The sequence below is a fragment of the Thermobia domestica genome, chromosome 6, assembly GCF_964235325.1.
Source record: "Thermobia domestica chromosome 6, izTheDome1.hap1.1, whole genome shotgun sequence".
NCBI classification, from domain to species: Eukaryota; Metazoa; Arthropoda; class Insecta; order Zygentoma; family Lepismatidae; genus Thermobia; species Thermobia domestica.
The window spans coordinates 224,664,791-224,685,598 of record NC_137459.1 but is presented as its reverse complement, the minus strand read 5'-3'; the positions used below and the strand labels follow the sequence as shown (position 1 = coordinate 224,685,598).

Below are 20,808 nucleotides of genomic sequence, written 5' to 3'. Positions count from 1 at the left end.
TTTGAAATATATTGGGAGTGACCAAGCCATTACTTATGGAAATATCGAAAGAGATGCATTAATGGTGTTAGTTGCAAACTGTTGTAGAAATGAAAAATTTAAGGAAATCTCTAAAACTCTGAATTCACAGATCCAAATTGACTGACTCTTAAGTAAAACTGCTAAATCTGACTAAAGCATATATATATATATATATATATATATATATATATATATATATATATATATATATATATATATATATATATTAATGACTTGTGTTACAGTTTCAGACATATCATTCTCATATAAAAACTACGATAGAAGTAAATTATGAATAAATGCGAATTTACAGTTCTGGAATACCAACAAATGATTTTGCTAATTATAAATTTTGGGGAAACTTTTTTATAAGGCTTTAGATTTATTTATTGGTTTATTTGTCTATTATCTTCCCCATGCCGTAAACGTCGCCAACACCTAGTGGCCCACTTGCCGGTAAATGGCGATCGTCGATATAGCGCTGGATTGCCGCTAGAGTGCCACTAGTGGCAGGGATTGGTCGAGTAGAAGCAGATATCTAGAATCGGAAGTATTGAAACTAGCACCGCGTAGCAGCGAGGACTTCATTTTGATCCGCACTCCTTTGATTTGTCACGGAGAATCGCAAAGGGACCAACACGAACTATCGCCAGTCATGTGCATGCGGTTATTATTATATATTATTTTTCCCTGACGAATTGTTATTATAAGGATAATACTTGAGCTCCGGATCAAGAGTAACTCCTGCCTTTACATCATGAGGTGAAAAATCTTGAGATGGGTGCGTATAATTGTATGAATTTCGATGGGAACTGTCGCCGATCACTAGCAAGTGAATATGGGAGAACTATTGAGAAAGTAAATAGACACTTGCCATTTTGTTATAAAATTACATGACGAGTGCATTTGATCTAATTCCAAACAGTTATCGTGAAATATACACGGTTAAAGGAGCACTCTGATTAGAAATATTAAAAAGACTTCCACGATTTATCACTCTACAAGCCTTGCCTTCATAATCGCCTCCGTGGGGAACTCGGAAGAACACGCAACTAGTAACCCTAAGGTTGGTGGTTCGCGCCCCGCTCACGGCATTTCTTTTTTAAAAAAATGTTTTTAGACTCACCTCCCAAACCAATTACGCATATAGGCGATTTAACGTATTCTAGGGGAATAATTTTGTGGTTCGTTGGCGTTTCGTCCCTTCTCTGCCGTTGATGGTATTATTTTCAAAACGGAAGTGGTACCAATTTTTGGCTGCGGAACCGCCAATTTTTCGGGATATGTCGCTAGTTCACTATCGGTGGTCCACCGACGCTTACGGCATGGGGGTGTCCCCTCACAAGTGAGGCAGATTTTAATCAACCAAGAGTGTTTTGGAAAAAAATGGGGAACATCTTCCGACTTCGACTTCTGAATAATCCGTTTAGGATCAAGTCGAATGAATGCTGCGCCACGGGAAGGTAGAACAAGTGAGGCAATCGTTCCAAGCACTATGCTCGAGAGCCTCCGTCTCATTCAAAACTTAGTCTTCAGGAAAAGTAACAAGCTTATTACTTGCAATTTATTCTTTGATTCAAAGTATTTTGCAATAAACCATCGTTTTGTAAGATATTTTTACAGTTGTATACTATTAATTTCGAAAATTGTACTCATAATATAATTTCCCATCATGGATTTGAAAAAAAAAAGAATAAAGTTTGAACAAAGAAAGATTTCCGATTCACATGTCTCTTCATGTTTGATATGGAAGTCTAATCTTAATTATTGACCCTTGATTTATTTTAGTCCTAGGCAACGCGTATTGACGGGATGGCTCTAAGTGAAAACATTCATTTAAATGGTTAGGTAATCAGAAAATTCCTACTGTTATTTCACGAAAAATTTTGAGGGGAAAAAATGCTTACCACGGGGAGGGAGTAAATCATCTGCTAACGTTTGCTTAACTAGGAAGAAGGCAAGGGCGCCGATCCTGGGGGCGGGGGCCGGGCCCCCTTTGTATTTATGAATATAAAATATTTGACATAATTTAACTGCAATTTGTCCTAAAATCCTCTGCATATATATCTTCTGCATTTGAATTTACCCCTCCCCCAAATTTACTTGGAAGAAGGTCTAGTGAAATGTGATAACGTAATACTTGAACAACTCTATTTAATGGAGGAAAGTAAGTTAGTATTCGACTTCTTTCAATTTTAAGCATTTCAAACATAATCGTAATTTAGTATCGTCTTGGATTTGCATTTTTGATGTACGGGAAACCTAGCTATACCTTAACGTGGGAATCGGTTTCGGACCATGCACTTAAGCCACTTTGCCACAAGAGGCACATAGGAGTTTTTCTTTCAATTTCCTTAGGAATATTGCGAATGGTATGACTTTAAAACTATGTTTAAAAAAGAATACACATCGACACAATAAGATGATAATCTGATACATAGAAATATATTGAATTGTTTTTAATTTGTTCTCACGCTACCAAAACATTACTTACGTTTTTTTTATTCCAGCCTTTTAATATAAGCACTTCACACTATTGTCTGTTCTAGGACGATACACTTCTACTTCATGTATATGTTAGCTTTGGAAATACAGTAGAATTTCACTTATCCGACATAAGCAGGCGGGCAGAACGCTGAATAATATGGATGTGTTAGGAAAAGAGCTATTAAAAGTAAAACGTATGATATAATTTTACCTATTACGCATCTAATAATCATGTTTTATAACAAATAACTGCACTGCACTGAATCAGGGACGTATCCAGCGTGAGGGCCTGAGGGCTATCTCCCTCCGAAATTCAAGCACTTTTTAATAAACTTGCTTTTACTCTTTTGAAACTTGCTTTATATCAGTTTACTTCGAGTCAGTGTCCAAACTTTGGGCAATGTGCTGTTGTCTTGTTATAAGTCTAAGAACATGCCAGGTGGAATTAAAGAACAGTTTTAAATAGGATTAATTTTTCGTTTCCGATCTGTTTTTAACTTTAATATATTAGAACGATACACTCAATGTCTTCTTGCTATTTTTGTTATGTGATATACGTAGCAGAGAGTTTTCTTTAGTTACATTTCTCTCCAGAAATATGTTTCATTTTGTTTGTGCTATAATGCAGCTTCCAAAATAAACCAGTTTATAAATGAAAAATAGGAAAAAAGTTTAAGAGAAATACAGAACTGTTGCATTATTATTATTATTATTATTATTATTATTATTATTATTATTATTATTATTATTATTATTATTCATATATTTAAACATTATAATTACGTGCTTACGAGGATTCGTGTTGGGCCCCCTCCGAATAGAAAACCTGGATACGTGTCTGCACTGAATGAAAGTTATATGAGTCAAGGTGTAGACGAGCGCGCTAGGTGATAGACTCCAGAGCATGAGAAATAGATTAAGACCAGAACTTGCAGTTCTTCTTGTCGATTGGTGCTATCTGCAATGCTATATCGGATCATACGGTATGTGAAACAAAGGAAGGTCGGATAAACGAGCCCATGGTGTATTGGTGTTTCACGCACCTAAACCTGTAAAATGTTTGTATAAACAATTATCTTTCACTCCCTAGCTAAATTTGTGGGTATGATCACACACCTTGCCTTATAAAGTATAGTCTTATAAAGATTTTTTTTTAGCTAAAAGCTAAAGAGAAGCCAACTTCAATAATTTACTTCAGTATGTTTTTTTTATTTTTTCTATTTTTTTTAAATAATGGCAAACTAGTCCATTTCATCACGATAAATCACGTTTAGTACTATGATGTCTTTTTCTGTCCGTATATGTCCTTCACACTTTGTTGGAGATAAAAGTGTTCTTTTCCCAAGAAAACAGGATGAGAGAAGCTATACAACAGCATGAACTGAAAACAATAGCTATTACCAATAGTACTTTAATCCTGGATAAGTACGTCATTACAGCAAAATATCAATAAGTTATGTCATTATTATATTGCTTATGTTCTTATTAACATGACAATTATAATGTTTTGTAAAAAAACAAAAAAGAATGGGATGGGATTGGAAGGGATTCGATCCAGTGACAAAATAGTGCTACCCACTCAACCGCGGAAACTACTCTTTGCTTGTACTCTTTTTCTTAACAAATAAATGCTAATATCCAAAGCGCATGTCATTTCCAACCTCAAGACAAGAGTTTTTTCTTTGTTTCTATATTTCCGTAGGACATCTTGGTTACAGAAGCTAACTTATATTTGGCAGACAATCTACACACTAGGTTTTAACCAATAAATGCAACATTTTATTCGACTGTCCAGTTCCTTGATCCAACTTCACGACTTCCGTACTGAATTCCCTCCGCAATCGTGCTCTGCTACTGAAAAAAAACCCTAGAAATCATCGTTGCCAGTATACACAAAACTGAGCATAATTTTGTTTTTTGCTTACATTTCTATTATTTTATTATATATTTTTTTTTGGAAATATCTCCTTAGATGGACTGCTTTCTATTATTTCCACATACTAATAACTGAATTTTACCCATAAACGTAAAGAAAATGGAATAAATGCGAAAAATCGTGAACTCCAGTATACGCGCAATTTTTATAGCGCATGGGAGTACCACATTCCCAACTTGACTGTTGATGACATGGAAATGTTCTTATCAATTGCTCACCATATTAAATATAGTAACTTATTTTTTTATTTCAGAAATAACTTATGCATACGGAAGAACATCAATACTATTAATATATCTATATTAAACAAACGAAAAAGACTTGTCTATCGTAACGAAAAATAGCCCAACCGTTTGAAAATAATTTTTGAACATAGTTAATATTTATCTATAACTGGGTAGTTGTGAGATCATTTTCATTAAAATGCATATCCTAAGGGTGAAGAGGGAGTCCGAAATATAATCCAAAAATAGTTTCTCACGTTAGGAAGATTTAAATTCGTATATGATTTCTTGCCCGAAACAAGTGTGCATGAGTTCATGCGTTTGTAAAAATTCTTCTTTTAAAGAGAGAAAACGATAATGTATTTAAATGTTTATCAATATTAAATAATGATATTCAGATAGTATGTCTTCCCATCCTACCAAAACGTGTAATATGTTTGAAATGATATATTTTAACATAGCGTACTTAGCAGTTGGCTCCACTCGGGTTTGTGTCATATAACATTCATTAAAGTGTGTATTATACGGGTTTAAGAGGTATGCCAAAGATAGAGTCTCTCAGAAGCACATTGTGTTAGAGGGATTAAACTTGATATAAAAATACTTTGTTAAAAAAAAAGAAAGAAAGAAAGAAACTGAGCACTTGTTCCATCGTTTTCGCAATTCCGTTTTTATGGTGAAAAGAGGGCAACTATCTAATAGTTGTTCAACTTATAAAAGTGACAGATGATGACACGAAAAAAAGGGGAAAACCGTTTAAAATGAAGTTCCGAACATGATTAGTACTTACTAGCAAACGGTCGCCTGGCACTCGCTGGGAATTTGAAATGCCTTGGGCACACTTTAGGATAGTTAACTAAGTGGAAATATAACATTTTAGGTGAAAAGGCACACGGAGACAGAAGTAACGAGGGTTTGAAGTTTACTATTGGAAATCAATGAGAAACAGAATATGATGTGTTTTAAAAAGAAAACTTTCTACAGAAAATCCGGCAAATTTATTTTTAGAAAATCCTGCAAACATGAATTTCTTACTATGTTTAATAACCTTGTATCATCAGACTTATGGAGTGCACCAAAATTACAGGAAAACGAAAATATTGTTTGTTCATTAAGAATATACTGCTTCATATACTAATTATTATTAAGAAGTACATTTTGTCAAACTCAATAATGCATGGTGGTTCAATGGAAGAATTAATAGCAACTCTTTGGAAGTTTACACATTTATAAGGATTTCAAAGAAATTTCTACCTAAATATCCACGAAGATACAATGACAAATACATCAAATTAAAGGAAATATTATGTAGAGTCCACATCTACTCACAGAAGTTTCGCATCTTTACAACAATTAATAATACTCAACAAAATGTGACGCCATTTGTTAAGTGAAGTGAAAGTAAGTGAAGTCAAGCGTACCCAATTGCTTTTGGCTGAAGCTAATATTTCATTGGATGTCCACGCTTAGTAATAACGTCTTTGCATCGTCGTGGTATGAATATACTCTATAGTTTCGTAGTGTCTCTATTGAAATGCAGTATTGCCAGACGTCGTTTATTGCTTGAATTAACTCAGCTCTCGTTGTAAGATGTATTGCACGAACCTTATCCTTCAAACCACTCCATAAATTTTCAATTGGGTTTAAGTCGGGTGAATTACCACACCAAAGAAGTTGGGAACATGATGTAAGTAAGCATATAGAATTTCATAACTCTGGCGATGACAGGGAGCACAATCGTTTTGAAAAATAAAGGAACCACAGTTGAATAAATCTATACCCGCAGGTATCATTGTCGCTTCAAGAATATGTTTGTAAGTTTGTGATTTAACAACACCATGACAAATGCGAATTTTGCGGAGAAAACTGAAACACAACACACTTCGAGAAAAATCCGGCCCAGTTCGGAGAACAAAATTGTTGGGTGTAAGAGAAACATTCAAATGCATATTCACAGACGAAATGTGTAACATTATTATCCGTGAAACAAATAGAAATGCTAGCACAGTATTTTCAAATTCCAGTGCAAATGTAACAAATAAGCCAAAGATATGGAAACATCTTACAGCAGAAGAATCTGATGCGTACCTTGGTGTCCTTATTACTGCTGGTGTGCGACACTCCAATTTTGAACACACTAAGGAATTGTGGAAAACTGATGCTTATCCACTCTATCGCGCTTCCCTTTCTTTGAACAGGTTTTGGCAAGTAAGTAGATTCAATAGATTTGATAATGTCAACACACGAAACGAACGTTTGGAAAAAGATAAGTCAGCAGCAATAGCGGACATATTTGAAATGCTCAATGCTAATTTGAGGTCAAATTATATGCCATCCGAATGCCTTACAGTTGACGATCAATTGTTTTCCTACAGAGGTCACACTCGATTTACTCAGTATATGCCATCAAGGCCGGCTAAGTACGGCATAAAAGTGTGGTGGGTATGTGACTCTAGTAACTCTTATCCCCTCACTGGGCAAATATACACGGGGAAAATATCATCAGAAACGGAGGTCAATCAAGGAGAGAGAGTTGTAAAAGACCTCGTTCAATGCTACAAGAATTCTGGGAGAAATGTTGTTACTGACAATTTTTTCACAAGTTTGCCACTAGCACGATTTCTCATGGCATGGAACCTATCGCTAGTGGGAACGCTGAAGCGTAATAAGCCGTACGTACCGAAAGAAATGTTGCCCTCTCCTTCCCGCCAAGAAATGAGTTCTCTGTTCGGGTTCACTAAAGATAACGTAACAATGTGCTCTTACGTTCAAAAAAAGAAAAAAAAAGGCAGTCTTGCTTTTGTCTACAACGCACTACGATTGCAGTGTATCTGGTCCTCTATCGAAACCTGAAATACTACATTTCTACAACAAGACAAAGGGGGGCGTAGACAACATGGACAACATTTGTTCGCACTACACAGTCAAGAGGAAAACACAGAGATGGCCTCCACACTCTAAAAACAGTACCCATGATTTTGCACAAGTATCCATGAAGTAGAAGGTACTTCGCCGATGTACCTATGAGAATTCAATGTACCGAAGACTTTAGTGGGTACACACCGCATCTCAGCCTCTTACCCATGAATTAGTGGGTACATGGAAGATTTATAGGTACAGTAAATTCGTACCGAAGAATGTACCCATGACAATAAGGTAACATGAATATACGCCATATTGTGTGTTATCGGTTGATGTGTTGTTTGTGCATTATTTGAATGAAGATTGGGAAGATTCGAGCAACCAATCAAACGAGTCACATATAAAAGTAAGTGGAATATTCTGTATTTATAATTGTATTTGGATATTTCAAATGAATTAACTATTCTAAAATGTATGTTATATTTCAATAGTCAAACAGTAATTTAAGCAATAGTTCCTTTGAAACAATTTGTATGGTTAAGCTGATTATAAAATGTAAATTTTAAATCTAGTTTTTTTTTTAAAACATGCACAACATGCTAATTTTTGTGATTTTATCTGAATAATATTTCGACTTTTCCGTGGGTGCCATTAACGTATGTAGGAAAATCAAAAGTCATTTATGAAAGTGCAAGGGTAAGTATTCCACACACATGCTTACGTGCACCTTGCACTTCACTGGTTTGTATAGGTTGTGTTTATGGCTTCTGGTGCTTACGTTCAAGGGAACGTTTACTAAATCCGTGTACCTTGTGCTTGTGCAAGGACTTCGCCGTGTAAGTGTTGTATCGCCGGACCAATTTTTGGAAATTTACAGGGTGAATTGGAGAATTTATTTTGGTTTGACAGGAAGAGTGAGTGAAAGTCAGGTGAGGGGAATAGTGATTTCTGTAGGTTATGTTTGATGTTGTAAGATATACTGTATGTGGAGGCGGAAGTGACTGTTTAGCGGAGAAGTACACTTGCTATGATTTAGTATCTATGGGAAAGACAGTGTGGTATGTCAAGATTGTGACATATCGTGTTTGCGTTTTATAGAATTATACAAAAATAACGAATGTCAGTTGTTGAAATTGTGTGAAAGACACAGTATACTGTTTACAAGTGGAGCTTTACTAATATGAAGTGCTATTGAAGCTAGTATCATTGCCAAAAAACATCTGTGTCACTACCAACTCGTATACCCACCATCGCTGACACGCCTGCTTCCTTCGGACGCACCCAATACTGTAGTATACATCCGGACGCCGTGTTTATACGCAATGGTAATTTTTATGCCAAATTGTAAAAGTTTACATGCCTCTGTTTTGAAGGTAACTGAGCCTAATCTAGCCTCACGTAATGTAATGTAATCTAACCAAGTGTAGTACACTTTGGTACTTTTTTTCTATTTTCATGTGGCCCTCGATATACCACAAATGCCCTCTTCTCCCTCAGACACCAGTCACAACGTTGCACCCCTCTACCTTCTACGGATACCTCGAAGTCCTTGTATACACGACTCCAAAAGTGCATTACCACCTACAATTCTCGTTTTCCTGCAATAGCAGGCAACCCAAAAAGCTCGGCGGTTGGGTTGGTTCCGAATTCGAAAGGCGCTGGACCAAACCTCAATTTTGTAATAAATATATCAGTGTGGCAGACTGCAAATAAGGGAATAAAACAAATTGTTAAAAATGACAATAATATTATCATGACGGAGATGGATGACATCAAAAGTTACAAAATGATCTTACTTAAGCAGTTCAAAAAAGATGAATGGCAAAAGACACATATCAGAGCAAAACATTTCTCTCCTCACCTCCCAAAAAAAGAATACGTTTTCTTAATGTTCTGCAGGAAAACGGTTTTAGGAGGGCAAATGAACCCACACCAAAAGTTTGAAATTTGACGCCGAAAAAGCAAGAAGTGAACCGAAGTGAATGAAATTTTTCACACATATTGTGAAAATAAAATGTGGGAATTCTAGTTCCGTATTTCCTGAAAAAACTGTTAGGTGGGCACGGACCACTCCAAACATTTGCTCAGGAAATGTCAAAAGTGCTAGTAACAGTATATCAGATTTGTGTAAAGGACATGAAGAATTCCAATGAAACTTTATGTACGGGCAATACGCAAAAAAAAAAAATGGAGAAGGGTTTTTCTGCGGAAAAACGGTATTAGGGGCAAAAGCTCTCACACAAAATTATGAAAGTTGACGCCGGGAAGGCAAAGAGAAGTCAACCGAAGTGAATCAAATTGTGCACGGACATTGTAGACATAAAATGAGGGAATATGGGTTTGCTATTTTCCTGGAAAAAAGGAGTGAGTGCGGCACGGACCCTCCCTAACGTTTGATCACAAAATATCAAAAGTGCTAGTATGTCACATGTGTGTCAAGGACATGAAAAATTGCAACATAACTTTGTGTATGGACAATACGCAAAAAGTAAACGAATACGGGTTTCTCTAAGTTCTGCGGGAAAACGGTTTTTTGAAAGTTGAACTCGAAAGGCAAACAGAAGTGAATCGAAAAAAAATGAAATGAAATCTTTAAGTTTTACGTCCCACGGTTATGCCGGTTAGGCTAAAGGAGACGGTGATGATGAGTAATGAATGAAATGGTGGAATGAAGAAAGTGGAAGGAAACGGGAGAACCCCCGAGAAAACCCACGCACACGGTGTTTGTCCACCACAAAGTTCACTTGGCGGTGGCTGGGATCGAACCCGGGACCCCAAGCACCAGAGGTGAACGCTCTACCACTGAGCCACCGCGGCCCCAAGAAGTGAATCGAAGTGAGTGCAAATGTGAACATATATTGTAGACATAAAATAAGGATACGGGTTTCATATTTTCCTGGAGAAAATAGTCGTGTGGGGCACGGACCCCTCCAAACCTTTGATCACAAAAAATTAAAATGCTAATAACAGTATGTAGAAATTGTATAAGGGACATGAAGAATTGCAATGAAACTTTTTGTATGGATAATACGCCAGAAATAAAGCAATACGGGTTCTTTTATGTTCTGTTGAAAAATGGTATTAGGGAGCAAAAGCTCCCACACAAAATTTTGAAAATTGACGCCCGAAAGGCAAAAAGAAGTGAACCGAAGTGAATGAATTTCTACACAGATATTGTGGACGTAAAATGAGGGAATACGGTTTTCTATTTTCCTGGAAAACAGGGTTGGGTGCAGCATGGACCCCTCCAAACCTGTGATCACGAAATATTAAAAATGCTACCAACAGTATGTCAGAAGTGTGCAAACAACTTGAAGAATTCCAACATAACTTTGTGTATTAACAATACGCAGAAAAATGAATACTTTTTTTTTGTTCTGCGGAAAAACGGTTTCAGGGGCAAAAGCCACCACCCGAAATTTTGAAAGTTGACGTCCGAAAGGCAAGAAGAAGTGAGCCGAAGTGAATGAAATTGTGCACAGATATTGCAGACGTGAAATGAGGGTATGAGTTTCGTACTTTCCTGGGAAAAACAGTAGGGTGGTGCACAGACCCCTCCAAACCTTTGATCACCAAATATCAAAACTAATAATAACAGTATGTCAGATGTGTGTAAAGGAAATAAAGAATTGCAACAAAACTTTCTGTGTGGACAAAAATAAAGAATATGTTTTTCTTTTTTGCGGAAAGACGGTTTTAGGGGCAAAAAAACCCAAAACCAAAATTTTGAAAGTTGACGCGCGAAAGGTAAGAAGAAGTGAACTGAAGTGAATGAAATTTGGGCAGATATTATAGACACAAAATTAGGGAATAAGTTTCCTTATTTTCCTGGAAAAAACGGCCAGGTGGAGCATGGATCCCTCCAAACCCTTCATCACGAAACATCAAAATATCTAGTAACAGTATATCAGATGCGTGTAACGGACATGAAGAATTGCATCAAACTGCGTGTATGGGTTGAGTTGAGTTGATTTTAGTTTAGCGTCCCTTTCAGCAGCGAGGCTATATGAGACGTGGACCTACTGATTAACGTGGAATCCGAACCACATGAGCTCCCGCCGGGAATCGAACCCGGGTCTCCCACGCCAAAGGCGCGTACGCTAACCGCTTAGCCACGGAGGAGCTCTGCGAGTATGGGCAATACGCAAAAAATAAACGAATACATTTTTTAATTTTGGTTAAAAACGGTTTTGGTTGGCAAAAGCCCCCGTCTACAATTTTGGAATTTGACCCCAAAAGACAAGAAGAAGTGCACCGAAGGGAATGATATGTCCACTAATATTGTAGAGGTAAGGTGAGGGAATACGTGTTTCGTATTTTCCTGAAAGAAAAAAAAATTGTGAGTGAACCGAGGCGTTGAGTCGCGGGAGAAGTGGACCGAAGCGAAAGCAATTGTATGTAGATATTGGATATGTAAAATATGGCCTCTCGTGTTTCACAAGTGTCGTGTCTCCATCCGATTTCTTCAAATTTGGCAGATCAAGTAACAGCAAACACAAACAGTATAGCGTATTTTATAGTATTTCAGGAGGCACCTTTAACCCTTGCAATGTTTTTTCAGCATAAAGAAAAACACGTGTCGATTTATTTCCAGTTTGCTATTGGTATGCCAAATTTGAAGCAAAACGGATAGGAACACTTGAGAAACACGAGAGCCCTTATTTTACATATAATGTCTACACACAATTTGATTTGCTTGGGTCCACTCCTTTCTGAGCTATTACGGTAATATTTCCTTTTTTTTGGGATGGGACCTAGGCCCCAACACTGTTTATCCGCAAAAATTAAAACACGTTTCATATACTGTTTTGCAAATAGTCCTTTACGAAGTTTCGTTCCAATTCTCCATATTCTTTAGGAACTTTTGCGTATGCTTATTTGCACTTTTGATATTCCGTAATCAACGGTTTAGAAGGTCCGTGCCTCACTCAACCGCTTTTCCCAGGAAAATACGAAACCCAATTATCTCGTTTTTCGTCTACAATATCTGCGCAAAATTTCATTTAATTCGGTGCACTTCTTCTTGCATTTTGGGCCTCAAATTTCAAAATTTGGGATGGGGGCTTTTGCCCCCTAAAACCGTTTTTCCGCAGAAAATAAAAGAAAAACCGTATTCGTTTTTTTTTTGCGTATTGTCCCTACACAATGTGTCGTTCCAATTCGTCATGTCCTTCAAACACTTCTGTTATTAGCAGTTTTGATATTTCATGATCAAAGTTCTGGAGGTGTGTGTGTCCCACCTAAACGGTTTTCTTTTTTTTCTCAGGAAAATGAGAAAAACGTATTCCCTCATTTTATGTCGACAATATCTGTGCACAATTTCATTCAGTTCGGTTCACTTCCTCTGGCCTTCCGGGCCTTAACTTTCAAAATTTTGGGTGATAGCTTTTGCCCCCTGAAATCGTTTCTCAGCACAAAATAAAAAAAACCGTGTGCCTTTATTTTTTGGTATGTTGTTCATACACAAAGTTTCGTTGCAATTCTTTGTGTCCTTTACACACATTTGTCATATTGCTATTATCACTTTCGATATTTCGTGATGAAAGTTTTGGAGGGATCCGGTCCCCACCTAACCGTTTTTTTCCAGGAAAATACGAAACACGTGTTCCCTCATTTTATATCTGCAATATGTGTGTAAAATTTCGTTTACTTCGGTTTCCTTGGTTTTTGCCTTTGGGGCGTCAACTTTCAAAATTGTGGGTGGGGTCTCTTGCCCCTTAAAACCCTTTTCTTCGCAGAAAATAAGAAACACATATTCGTTTATTTCATGTATAGTATCTACCTTCCAAATTTTATCAAGATCGGAGTGTTAGACTTCAGAAGTGTTGCTTGTTAATAATAATATTTCTCTAAAATTTTATGAACAAATAGAGGGAATTAAAGCAAAAAATTGGGATCAATTGGAACTTCGGCTCCTACCAACATTGAAAGAAATGACAGCACAAGTATTTAGATGCAAGGTAGACATAAAATTTAGAACTGAGATTTAACTATATTTCTGTCATGATTTTAATGCAGACTTCGAAGTTCTTAAATGCTAATTAAGTCAGGATTTCACATCCAAATTAAGTTGCAACATAATAATTCTTGTTAGAAAACCCGAATCGGCAATGCGAATTTAAGATTAGCCGATACTTTAGATAGCATGGGAAAAAGGTGAAGAGTGTAACCTAAGTGTGCTGCCAAGTGAGTTGCGAGGCGGTTTAATAAATTGGATGTCTTCTACTCGGCAGAGTCCACTTCAACCGTTTAATTTTGTTTTAAAACAGAAAATTTTTGTCATGAGTTACATTTAGGGATGCGCAGGAGACGAATCGAGAAAGGATTTTCCTGACAAAATTCGAGTCGAGACATGGCACTTCCAATAGAGAAATATACATTTTTCGAGTCGAGACATCACTTTTACAGCACATTTTCGAGACGAGACAGCCACAAATCTTGTCTCGTGCGCATCCCTAGTTATATTAGCACACACTACATGAGTGACAGTTTATATTATGATAGAATATACTATGAGCTTTAATAGAAAAAAGTGTAGACACTCGATAATTATTTTATGTAGTAAGATTTCAATAGATTCAGTGCTTGATCGTGCCGTGTATCAAGTTATGAAATATGAATTGGTTTCAACAGGCGTGGATCCAAGAGGAATTTTATAGGAGATAGGGATACAGCCCCCCCCCCCCATGACGCTCAGATGTACACTGGATAGAGTGGGTTTCAATCCTACTTTATTTACACTGGGTAAAGTTGGAAACTATGGTGTAGTCCAGCGTTTCCCAACCTTTTTCAACTTGCGGCACACTTCAGGGTAACTTGAATTCTCGCGGCACACATATTATTATTATTATTATTATTATTATTATTATTATTATTATTATTATTATTATTATTATTATTATTATTTGAAAATATAAAATACTGTAGTATTTTTTTTCTGATTACTGACATCCTTCTCACAGAGAAGAAAGCTAGACCACTGTTTTTTCCCCGTGGTAAATCATTATGCTTATTTTTCATTTTAATTTAAAAATAGAAAACAATTACAATCAGATATAGGACTCAAGTTGTTAAAAATACACTTTTTTTTTCGAAAACTGTATCCAACCTTTCATTAAGAAGGAGGAGAACGAACAAACGAATCTTTTTTACTTTTAAAACACAAATATAGGTAATTCGTATGCATGTTTACTTTGCCGGAAGGATTGAATAATATTTTAAAATTTCAAGTTACGAAATAGTCTGCAACAATAAAGAAGCAATAATGGTCATAACAATGATAACAAATACTTGTTTTTTCAAAATTAGAAATGTACAGAAAAATGTTCTACAGAAAAGTAACACAGTATGAAACTTTAAATTTTAGATTCATAGTAGTAATTTGAAATACAAATATACCTTTTTCTGTATGTCTTGCTATTTGATTGCTATAGAATTAATAATTTTGTTCCGATTTCCTCGCGGCACACCAGCGACCCATTCGCAACACACCACTGTGCCGCGGCACACCGGTTGGGAAACGCCGGTTTAGTCCATCCCTTGATCATATTCTGGTTCTGCGGTGTTAATATCTGGTTAGAACTTGCTGTTCTAGAAGCCTTAAGTTCATACGCGATAAAATAGTATTTCCGCATTATGCACCTTTTTAAACTATTTTCAATATTTGTATGTATCTTCAGATAAACCCTCCGTGAAAAGTTTTATTTATTGGATACTGTATTTCTGACGATGCTTTCAATGAATGTATTTCTTAGTAATTATTTTAATTTTACTTTTGAAAAGGTGTAAGCATTTTGCTTTAAAAAAATCCTTGAATTATACGTAGTCAGTGTTGAAAACAGGTTTCATTTTTGTACGTGGCAATAGTAACTTCCATGGTCCCCTCTCTTCTACCTCTAGACACAGAAATTTTGTTTTTAATAACGCCAAATTACGATTTTTATCAATAAAGAGTGGCTGTCCTACTAACTCTTGTATCGATTTCCTGCTAAGCAAAGATAAAGTGAATCTGAAAAGGTAGGGGAACGGTAGGTAGCGGCATGACATCACGCCGTCCCCCATGCCTATCTTTGCCCATTGTAATTTTTGGGGGGACGCCGTACACATTTTTTGGAGGTGGGGACGGCGTCCCCTGCATTCCCAAGCACTTTTACCTATGCTGCTAAGTATTAATTGCTGTAAGGACTAACGAAAAATATTATGTGGTAATTCTCCTCCTCCTCCCCCTCCTCCTCCTCCTCCTCCTCCTACTACTACTACTACTACTACTACTACTACTAATAATAATAATAATAAATGATCTGAATGATAAAGATATTTTTTTAACTTTCTAATACAATCTCTGTGGGCTTTCGCGAATCTGGATATATTGTTTTTATCAGGAATAAAGAGGCTTTAAACAACGACGATTTGTATAAAAGTCTTATCAGGTGTCTGACAGCTGACCTTGTGTTTTTTTTAACACAATGTTACAAGGCACAGAAGCGTGGGGCATTTTGCTTTTCTTTTTGCCTGAGTGTAGTTTCAGTACTACAATCAAGACTTTCGTTCTGTCGTTGGCAGCAAGCAGCTTGTGTGCTGTGCGATGTTTTGCCTTCAGGCGATCGACTAGATCGAAGAGTCAAGAAAGAAAGAAATAAACAATACGATATGCTTGTTTCATGGAGATATGCTTGCTTCTTGGCATTAGTGTTTGAAAACCAAAACTGTTCTGAGTATCCATTTTGTTATGTCCATAATAAGTATAAAGGGAAATGTTAATTCTCATATATAGTAGGGGTAAAACTGAGGGGGAACGCGAGGGTAACGTTATATATATTAGGGATGGCCGGATCCGGATCTGGTCGGATTCGAATATCCGGATCTGGATCCGGATCTCGGATCTGGGTCCGGATCTCGGATTTCGGATCTGGATCCGGATCTCGAATCTCGGATCTGGATCCGGATCTGGATTCGAAATTCGGATCTGGATTCGAAATTCGGATCTGGGTTCGAAATTCGGATCTCAGATCTTGATTCTTATCCAAACCCACATCCCACCCAAATTGTGATAAACTTGAATATCAAAAATTCGCCGAAAGAAATTTCACGAAGTCCTGACAGTGAAGAAGAAAACAGAAAATTAAGAAGAATACGGGCAAGTCTATTTGCCTCCTTCAATCTACACTAACGATTAAATGCTTGCCTAACTAAAAAATAATCTGATTTGATCCGGATGAGAGTTCGAATGTCGAATCTAAGTCCACCCGGTTGCAGGAACGAGATGAAATACATACATATTTATATTTGAAACCGGAATACAAAACACGAATATTTAAAATTCCTCAATACACCTATTTCATTGACAGTTAAGAAAACATAAACAGTTAAGATAAGTATTGACTAGTTTTTATGTATATTTATCTTGCTCAGTCTGCTCAAAATATCAAATGTATAACTTACAATTAGATTTAATAATTATTTAATAAATCACAATATGAGCACCGAGAATAAACTATGAATTTTGGTGCCCCTTATCTAGATTTGAAATTTCGGATTCATACATAGAATCAGGCTGAAAGATAAATATTTGAGATCTGGAAACCGAAACAAGTGCTAGTACCAAGATCGTAGCCGTTTGTACCTAGGTAGTGCGAGCGGAAGGCACTTGCACTAAGTCCGGGTGTACTTTGGGGAACACGAGAAACTAAAAACAGATATATATTCTTTTTCAGGGGCAAGTCGCGCTTTAACATGACTTTTCATGAGTGTTGTGTTTAAATACGAAAACTGTAACGAAAACTGTATACGCGACTTGTTTGAAATAAATGCCATTTTTTTAGCAATAAAGTTAGGTACTTTCACATTGAATAAAAATTAGCAAAGCACATTTCACTGATGAGAGTGCTGGTTCTTATGGAAGCTTTCACACTGAACCGAAGATTTCCTCATGTGGGTATCGGATTGTCACAATTCACCTTTCTGAAAGACGTGGTTTATGAAGAGGTCGGCCAAGACTCTTTTGGACTTAGCGTGTAGACTGCTTCTGGTCTCAATTATTCAAATATAGTAAGACTAACCGTATATAAAGTTGGTTCGAAAAGATTTAAAATGAAGGTTGCGGTGGCTCCGTGGTAGAGCGTTCACCTCCGGTGATTTTGGTTCCTGGTTCGATCACAGCACGCGCCGTGTGGACTTTGTGGGGGACAAACATCGTGCTCGTGGGTATTCTTGGGGTTCTCTCGTTTCCTCCCACTTCCTTCATTCCACCATTTCACTCATTTCTCATTATCACCGTCTCCTTTGTCCTAACCGGCATAACCGCGGGACGTTAAACTTAAAGATTTCATTTCATTTCATGATTTAAAATATCACTAATTGACCTTAAGGGTATAATTGCGATTTAAATATTCGTAAATTAGAAGAGATGTAAAAATTAAGCGTTAAAATAAATCCGATAATTCCTAATGCAACCTAATAATAGCAATAAAACTCCTTATGTAACATTTTCAAAGCTAAGATTAACAGTTATGTTCTTGAAGAGGGTTTATGGCAACATAGATTATAAATCCAATTATCATAAGTAGTACCTCTGACAGCCCCGCATTTCACATCACCATTGCCCTTCATCCTGACAATTCCGGACATCCGGGCAATTCACTTACCCACAATGACTTTTCAGGCGTTCCAGTGACATCAATATCTCAGTTTGGGTTTGGGTTCATGCTTCGGTGAACCTTGACTATCACCATCAGCAGCTATTAGAGAATCAGAACTTATTTCTGTATTAGATAATGTGGGTAACTATAGCTTTTCGTCTATAGAAGACTGAAAGCCTGCCTTCGGTGCCCGTGGTCATGGGTTCAATTTCCGGAGAGGCACTCAACAATTTCGATGTTGACCCAGCATCGTGGGGGAGTTATCTTAAGTAAGAGGTAGCGGACTCCAGTCTAGAAAGCCGGCATAAGGACTTCGGGTGTCGATGCGTTGACTACAAATCCCCACTTTGAACGTAAGGCCGCTGGTAGGAACCAAAGGACTGTCGTGCCAAGAATTTAGTTTGTTTTAATTATCATAAATGCCTTCTTTATTATTAAATTTTATCCAATATTTTCTTTTCAACTAGTTTGCGAAACTCGGAGCTAGCTACTTGTTTTCTTTTTAATTCATGTTCATAGTTAGAAGAACTAATCACTAAGGAAAAACAATCTTTTCAATAAAATTCGTCTCGCGTCTTTCGTAGCTCTAAGTTTAATTATTTTTAGTTTTTTTTTTAAGTTGAAGGGCGGTTTATCATTTCCCCTCGCTTTCCCTATTTTTTTCTAGTTTTACCTATATTTCTTTGCACGGACATTGCACCTATACCCACGTGCTTAGTGTGTTCGTTTACAAAAGCGGGCCATTTTCCTGCCACTATAGAAAGTAAGAGTGCACTGTATCAGAGAAATATTAATTGACGTATGTAAGTGAATATATCTGTGACGAAGTCATAATTACTCAGTTTTTGCATCGTACATAGTTTTCTCATCCTCATTAATCTCTTTACCCCCGCTTCCTGAATTCCAGTTCTAGTATTCTTTCTTGATAGCGGACTGATGTCTCATGTAGACTTATTAACTATAACATCAGCAATAAATAAAGTACGGTTTAATTTGCACTAATTTTAAAACATTACATTAATTAAATAATAATGATAATAATACGGAGCGAGCTCAGGCTACTTGTTATGATTCTTGCTTCGCAATTGGATAATACCGGATTCGAATTCGGAGACCAGCCATCCTGACTGAGGATTTTCCAGGGTTGTTTCTCAGTTATACTGGGCAAATGCTAGGTTAGTACCTTGATCTAAGGCTCTGGAGACCTTCCTTCCATTCCTTTTCCAATGTTTTCATCTGTTGATTACTACAGTGTAAAGTAGCCTCTGAGGATGTATCTGGTAGCTTATAGTGACAAAACAATAACGACGTAATATATCTTCACGAAACGTGTGGGTTAATTTAACTACAGCCTTACAGTCCCAATATATAGCTAAAGTTTTAATATCAATTTCCTGACTTTTAAATACTATTTTCATATTGTTTCAGCTTTCAATTTTCTCATGTATGTTCCCACCGAGAATTGAACCTGAGATCACATGAACAAATGCGAATATGTTAAATATGTTTGAACACTTTAATATACAAAACACAAAACGCTTCAATGATAAGACGCATGGATATGTTTTGGTTATCTCCTGAAATGTATGTTTAAAGAAACATGGAGGGTGAAGAAAAAATAATAGAAATCTCTTTTATATTTACTCCTTCAACAAACGACCGACCTCAGAAGGGCAAGCCATAAGTTAGGTAATAAAGTCATACAACGAACACAACCATATCGCTCTCCTGAAATTCTCACGCCAACCAGTCTATATTTTTTCTTGTATATACCTTCGAACTGAAAGATATTCATTATTACATTTGTTGATGGTTGGACTCTAGTGAGTCAGAAACTACTATTAATAAAGAGTTTGTTTTGTCTAGTATTCCTGCGATTAAAATGGCCTTATCTAAAAGATATTTCATTTGTATCTGAGAAAAGGAGAAAGTTTATTTTCTAAGAATAAAATAAATATTATCAATGTGAAGCTAACATTAAGTTTCGAAGAGGAGCTAAACAGAAGAATTTGTTACCATTTACATCAGTTTTCAGACAGTTCACTATACTCTGAAATGGGAAGAAATCAAACTTGGAAATATTTTACTAAAGCGACTTCGACAGAAAGTGCAACATGTAAATATTGCAAGGTTAAAATAAAATAAAGAACAAAGGTAGCACAAACGTGTTACGGAAACATTTAAAAGCACAGCAACCTACAATATCAGTGAATCCGAAAAAAGTTTTAACGAATTTTAGATATTCAATTTTATAAGATCACAATTTCAGATGTAGGTTTGGATACGAATCAAGATCTGAGATTCGAATTTCGGATCCAGATCCGAGATCCGGACCCAGATCCGAGATCCGGATCTAGGTCCGGATCTAGGTCCGGATCCGGCAAGATCCGGATCTCGCTGGATCCGGGATATCCGGATCCGAAAATTTTTGGCCATCCCTAATATATATAATAACATAGCATATTTCTTTCCAAAATTTTATAAAAACTATTTATTTTATAGAGTTCAAAATTCGGCCAAATGTTTATTAGTATTAATATTGCATGTTCACTTTTACTTTTTCTTGCTAAGGTAATATTATAGCGCGCTAATTAAAAATTAATTGTCTTCCATTTAAAAGCTGTTTAAGATATGGCTGCAT

The 20,808-nt window shown here is 36.5% G+C and overlaps 1 protein-coding gene across 2 annotated transcripts in view; it reads right to left on the bottom strand.

Moving 5' to 3' along the window:
- Apoltp (Apolipoprotein lipid transfer particle) overlaps positions 1-20,808 on the bottom strand; it is a 6,186,292-nt gene that overhangs the window by 5,544,667 nt on the left and 620,817 nt on the right. The window lies entirely within an intron of this gene.